At 43.1% G+C, this 5,843-nt stretch overlaps 1 pseudogene; it reads right to left on the bottom strand.

Annotated features, from left to right (window-relative positions):
- Nucleotides 1-1,311: 1,311 nt before the first annotated feature.
- LOC133920312 (NADP-dependent malic enzyme-like) lies at nt 1,312-5,843 on the bottom strand (annotated as a pseudogene).

Genomic DNA, 5,843 nt, shown 5'->3' with positions numbered 1-5,843 from the left:
AAGTTATTCTTCTTATTGCTAAAGGCATAAATGTTTATATATTCATGTATTTAAGAGGGTCTTGAATCTCATTGCCTCTAAAACATCAATTTGGAGAGTTGCTTCTTTCGGTGACTGTCTTTTTACTTTGTTATTCATTCAAGTTTCAAGTTTTTGTGCACAAAGACACATGAAATGGTCTTGAATAAAGTCTATAGTCCATATTCCATCTGTGACGTCATGTTGCCTTGGAACTTTCTTTTTCACTTTGCCTCTCTAAAATTTATGCTTCTATTTATACGTTTTTTAGGAGCATTGGGTGACAAGAAGTAGGTCATCTATTTTGCAAAAAAATTATAATACGCTTATTCACCTCTCTCTAGTCACATATCTCGGTCATACAAACTCTTATCGGATGTCACATATTCCGTGTCTAGAGATGGACAAGAGTCGATCAATACACATCAAATATGCCTATCTTACCCAATTTATAGGATGCTACTCTCCTTGTAACATGAGTCTCATTTGGAGAGCGAAGACAGAAAATAAGTACAAATTCTTCACCTAGACAATAATTCAAGACAAGATCCTCACTACTGACAACCTTGCCAAACGTGGATGGCCACATCAACAAACCCGCACCCTGTGCAACTATGTGCAGGAATCAAGCTTTCCTATGTGCCTACTTTGCCCATTTGCCCAGGAGGTGTGGGATCTCATCCTCACATGGCACAACCTGTACTATGTATAAAACATCAATATGATCTCTTACACGAGCATACATGAATGCTGGTCTAATACAACGAGACAGTTCTAACGAAAGAAAAAAAATGTAATAGAACCATCATATAAACAGTATGGAACATATGAAAAAAGCGAAACAGAAAGATCTTCTAAGCAAATTCCAATACTGCACGTGAGGTGGCCTACCAAGCCACGCAGGAGATTGATCAATGGAAAGAGCTCGTGATTTTGTCGCCTTGTAGTGTTCTGCTAGGTCTACATCTGTTTTTGGCTCCTCCTCTAATAGTTTTTTCTTCGTGATGTTGCGGCATGTTCTAGGCCTATTTGTCTTTTGAAACTTTTTGTACTCTTCTTCTTCTAATCTCAATTGAATGGCAAAGCTCCTGCCCTAAGTTTTTTTTAAAAAAATAACTCTTACAATTCTTGAAGTTGAATGGTGTCACTATTGTCCATGTATCCATCGAGACTTCAAGAGTGAATAAGTGAACCAAACGTCGTCCAGGACTCCCAGTAGATATTGTACGAAAGAACCGCAAAACTTGCATTGGAGAACGGTGATACACTTCTATTTATGAAACACTGAATTATGCCTTATGCGAAACTGAATTATCTATGCAAGTATGTCACGCATACTACGTAGCAATATGTTTTACTTACACGGTTACACCCACATGAACTTTATTGCACGACAATAGGGAAATACAAAAGAAGCAGTATCAGCTCCCCAATAGCAAACTTTACCACACGTTTTACACGACGATTACAGGAAAGACATGAACACCAGGTCTCCTCTCCTCAAGTGAAGTTGTACATGATTCATCCAATGTCAGGGCTATCGCTCTTCATCTGTAAGATCTGTAAACAGGGGTGTACATGCAGCTCTCAGCGTACTTCACCAGGTCTTTTGGGCGAGGGAGATGACTAGCCAATCCTGCGCACAGAAAAGCAGAAGAACGGAACGGTATGCAACTGGCGTCTCATGGTGCTGTACAATCCTAGCAAACTGTACCAAAAACAGCAAAAATTACCTAGATCATAAGCTTTTGCGGCGACGAGGGCAGCGATGCTGGCTGATATCTTCCTGATGCTGGAAAAGGGTGGGTAGATCAGGCCTTTGTCAATATGCTCTGGGGTTACCTGATTAGCTAGTCCTTCAGCTGTTCGATACATGAACCAGCGAAAAAAGATACAGAATTAGTGACAACAGTTCAACAGGAGAGCGTGTTGAAAAGCGAAATGATCCTCTTGAACTCTTGCAGATTGTGTTTACCAGCAGCAAGGACCATATCATCTGTCACCCGGATCGCTCCTGAGATCACCACACCTAGACCAAACCCAGGGAAAATGTATGCATTGTTTGCCTGGTACAGTTCGAGGTAAAAGGTCACAAGCAAGTTCAAACCTGTCAAAACTTGAGAATTTCACGTATGCACAAGGCAATTTTTCAGACCTGGGCGGGCACAAACAACTTGTCGTTATATTTCACTGGATCAAATGGGCTTCCGCTCCCAAATATCGCACGGCCCTGGTTATATATGTATCATCTGATAGGATATATTTGCAAGAAGTTTGGAGCATGGAAACATGAAAACTATGCATGGAATGCTACCTTACTCCATGAATATGCCTGTTCAGCAGTACATTCAGACTGTGATGTCGGATTCGATAGAGCAAGGATGATGGGTCTCTGCATTTCATTGGAGATAATTCTAAGTACTAGACCGAATAAGAAAACAACTATCTAGACAGGGCAGTGATGTCAAGAGTTACCTCATTAACCCAAGACACAGCCTCAACCACCTCTTTTGTGAAACTTTGACCCACACCAGATGATCCTATTAGTACAGTTGGTCTGATAGCCTGAAAGAACGGAAAACAGTATATCAACCATGAAAAATCCACAGTGGAAGATTATCTGTACCCCCTTCGGTTTAGCCTTTCACCTTAACAGCACCTAACACATCTTTGACAGGTTCATGCTCATGTGCGTATCGCTTCTTAAATGGCTGAAGAGTCTCTTCACGTGACCTCACAACTAATCCCTGCAACGCACGGAGAACCTCTTTGCAACTGTCATAAAAAATATGATGCAGGAAGGAAACACTGAAATGTTAACCTTTGAATCAACAAGCCAGATCTTTTTGCGAGCCTCGTCTACTGAAACCTTCGACTGAAACAAAACATCACTAGGGTCATCAGCATATTCTCCCAGTTAGGCGAACTTAACAAGCTACTACCTGTCGGGATATCTCCAAAGCAACTAGTTCAGCAATGCCTGTACCAGCCTGAAAAAACAGATAGTTGGGTCTTTAACTTGCAGTCTTTATCAAACAGAAAAGTCAACGGCACGGAGATTATTATCTGTGACAAATCAGAGTTAATTCAACACTAATGTTAGTTATGTAGTTATGTTCTTCAAATTATTGACAAATCTTGAGATAAGCAAAACCATTATTTTGGAATGTAAACCAGCAAGTAAAAGAAAAGTTCTGATACAGTCTTATTCCCGAGACAACGAAGATAATCATTAGGACGGACATGACTATATTTGAAAGAACCAACTGGAACTGGTAGTGTCAGTCCTTCAACTATCCCTGTCCTTTTAATCCCTAACAATTTTCCTTTGATTATCAAGTTTCACGGGAATGTAAAAGCAAACAATCAATATGCGATGTAGTCTTCATGGATGCTCAGACATGTTGAAGCGATCTAAAGTAATAGTAAGTAGTAGAATCCACCCAATTATTGCAAAGGTCAAACTACCTCTCCCGCACCAAAGAACAAGAATGTGTGGTCAGACAGAGTCCCACCAACAGACTTCAGAGCAGCCATAAGCCCTGCAAGTACTACCGCTGCAGTTCCCTGTAAATATCAAAGTTTAAATATACTACCGCTGTGGAACAAATTCAGCGGCTTGCTAAGAGGAGCAGTAAGATCAAGAAAAAAAATCTGATTTGACTACCTGTATATCGTCATTAAAGACAAGATGGTTTGCCCTGTACTTCTCAAGAAGTGTAAATGCATTGTGGTTTGCGAAGTCCTCAAACTGTAAAGTCAAACAAATTTTAGAAAAGCAGCCATGCGACAGTTCAATCAGAGACAAATAATTTATTTTCGACAATTTTCCGTACCTGGACAAGAACCTTCTGTCCATAGTTCTGCCTAACTGCAGCCATGAACTCATCCAAAAGTTCAGAGTATTCCTAAATTCAGTTAATGAAGACAAGTAATCAAGACCCATAATTATACAGGTGAACATTATTCATAAGAATTGAACGAGCATAGCCACTGCAACAAGCATGGAACCTGGCCAGTTGCTCTTCTTTGCCTCAATCCAGTGTAGAATTCATCCTTCAGCAAATCTTCATTGTTTGTTCCCACATCAATGGTGATAGGCAAGCACTAGGACACATAATCGGGAAACATTACATCAGACTGCTGATTGCGAATTTATATTCTCATGTAAAGTACTCACAGCGGATGGCCGGACACCTCCGAGAGCAGTATACAATGCAAGCTTCCCCACAGGAATACCCATGCCCTAGACATGTGAGTTTCACAAAACAAAAATGATAAGCAGCAAACTATGGGCTTGGCCAAAAATCCAGAAGCACAAATGACCCCTGACAAAGAAAAAATGCCAGGGCTAATGAACTAACCTGGCAGCCAAGATCCCCCAGGCCTAAAATGCGCTCACCATCGGTGACGACAATAACCTGTATACTCTTCTCTGGCCAATTCCTCAGTACCTCCAGTATCTTCCCCCTAGCATGAAAAGCACCTCATAAGCACCATTAATCCTTAAAACTCTTATCAGAGACAAGCAACTACTGTGTGAACTGTGAAGGGATGGAGGGGAAAAACGTACTTCTCTTTGAGGCTGATATATAAACCCTGCGGTCGTCTGAAGATCGACCCATACTTCTGGCAAGCCTCCCCTACAGTTGGTGTATACACGACAGGAAGCAGTTCCTCGACATTGTCGATCAGGAGCTTGTAGAAAAGCCTATCATTTCTCTCCTGGAAAACGCATACATCATTCACCAGTAGAAGACAACAAACGACTGAAATAATCATTTGGCTTCAACTAATATTGTGCATCCAAATTTTCCTTTGGAGAAGGTGAAGAGCTTACCTGAAGGTCCATTAGGGCCATGTAGCGTTGCAACGGGACCTGGAACTGCCGAACATTCTGCAGCAGCTTCTTCTCCTGCAAGAGATTGCACGCGCACGCTTCAGCGAAAACTTCTACTGCAAAAGGCATATAAAAGGTGGTGAAAGAAGCAGACTTGGAGATCCTGAGACAGCACGACCGGAGGCAGCAATCCTCGTAGGTAGTGCGCGTCCCGCTCTTTCTCCGTGAACGAGAGCCCTTTGTTGTGCCTCGGATCCCTCAGTAGGGAGTGACCACTGAAACCCCGGTAATGAAAGAACGTCAAAAATCTCGAAGTGATAACAAGTGTTCAGGAAAAGCAAAAGAAAAATCAGAATACCAGTTAGAGTTCGTCAAGTCCATGATTTTCTTATGACATGTTGAAATGGATACAAATAAAGGAATGTCTCAACTTCAGCTGAGACATACCTTGATGGTAGAATCGGGAAAGGCAACTCGGTGAAATGTGGACATACGGTTATCATAGGATAATCATCTATCTATTGATTCTCTTATCTACCTATTATTTTTTTTACTACTCTCCGCATGTCCGGAATTTTCCCTTGTAGTAGAACCAAATGACACCTGACCAAAACACCAGGAGGAACAGAAAAAAACCGTATATACCTGGCGATGCAGACAGCCCACGGCGTGACGGGCTGGCCCTCGGTGGCCCGGTCCTCGCCGTAGGCGTCCTCCACGCCGCCGGTGACCACGCCCGCCGCCGTCGCAGCATCACCTCCCACCGGCACGCGGCCGTTGTTCCCCTCCCCTGGTCCCGCCATACCGTGCAGCCCTCTCGCGCCTCTCCTCCCGCTGATGCCGCTGCAGCTCCACCACCACCACCACCACGACGCACGCCTCTCCGAATGCAGTGGAACTGTGCGAGCCGCTGTGCGTTGGAGCCGAAATACTCTTGGGCGCGCGAGGAGGAGCGCTGCAGCAGCACTGCGGACACGTCGGCCAT

This window comes from Phragmites australis, chromosome 1 (genome assembly GCF_958298935.1).
Source record: "Phragmites australis chromosome 1, lpPhrAust1.1, whole genome shotgun sequence".
In the NCBI taxonomy this organism is placed as follows: domain Eukaryota; kingdom Viridiplantae; phylum Streptophyta; class Magnoliopsida; order Poales; family Poaceae; genus Phragmites; species Phragmites australis.
The sequence above is the reverse complement of the archived record's forward strand: the minus strand, read 5'-3'. Positions and strand labels throughout refer to the sequence as shown.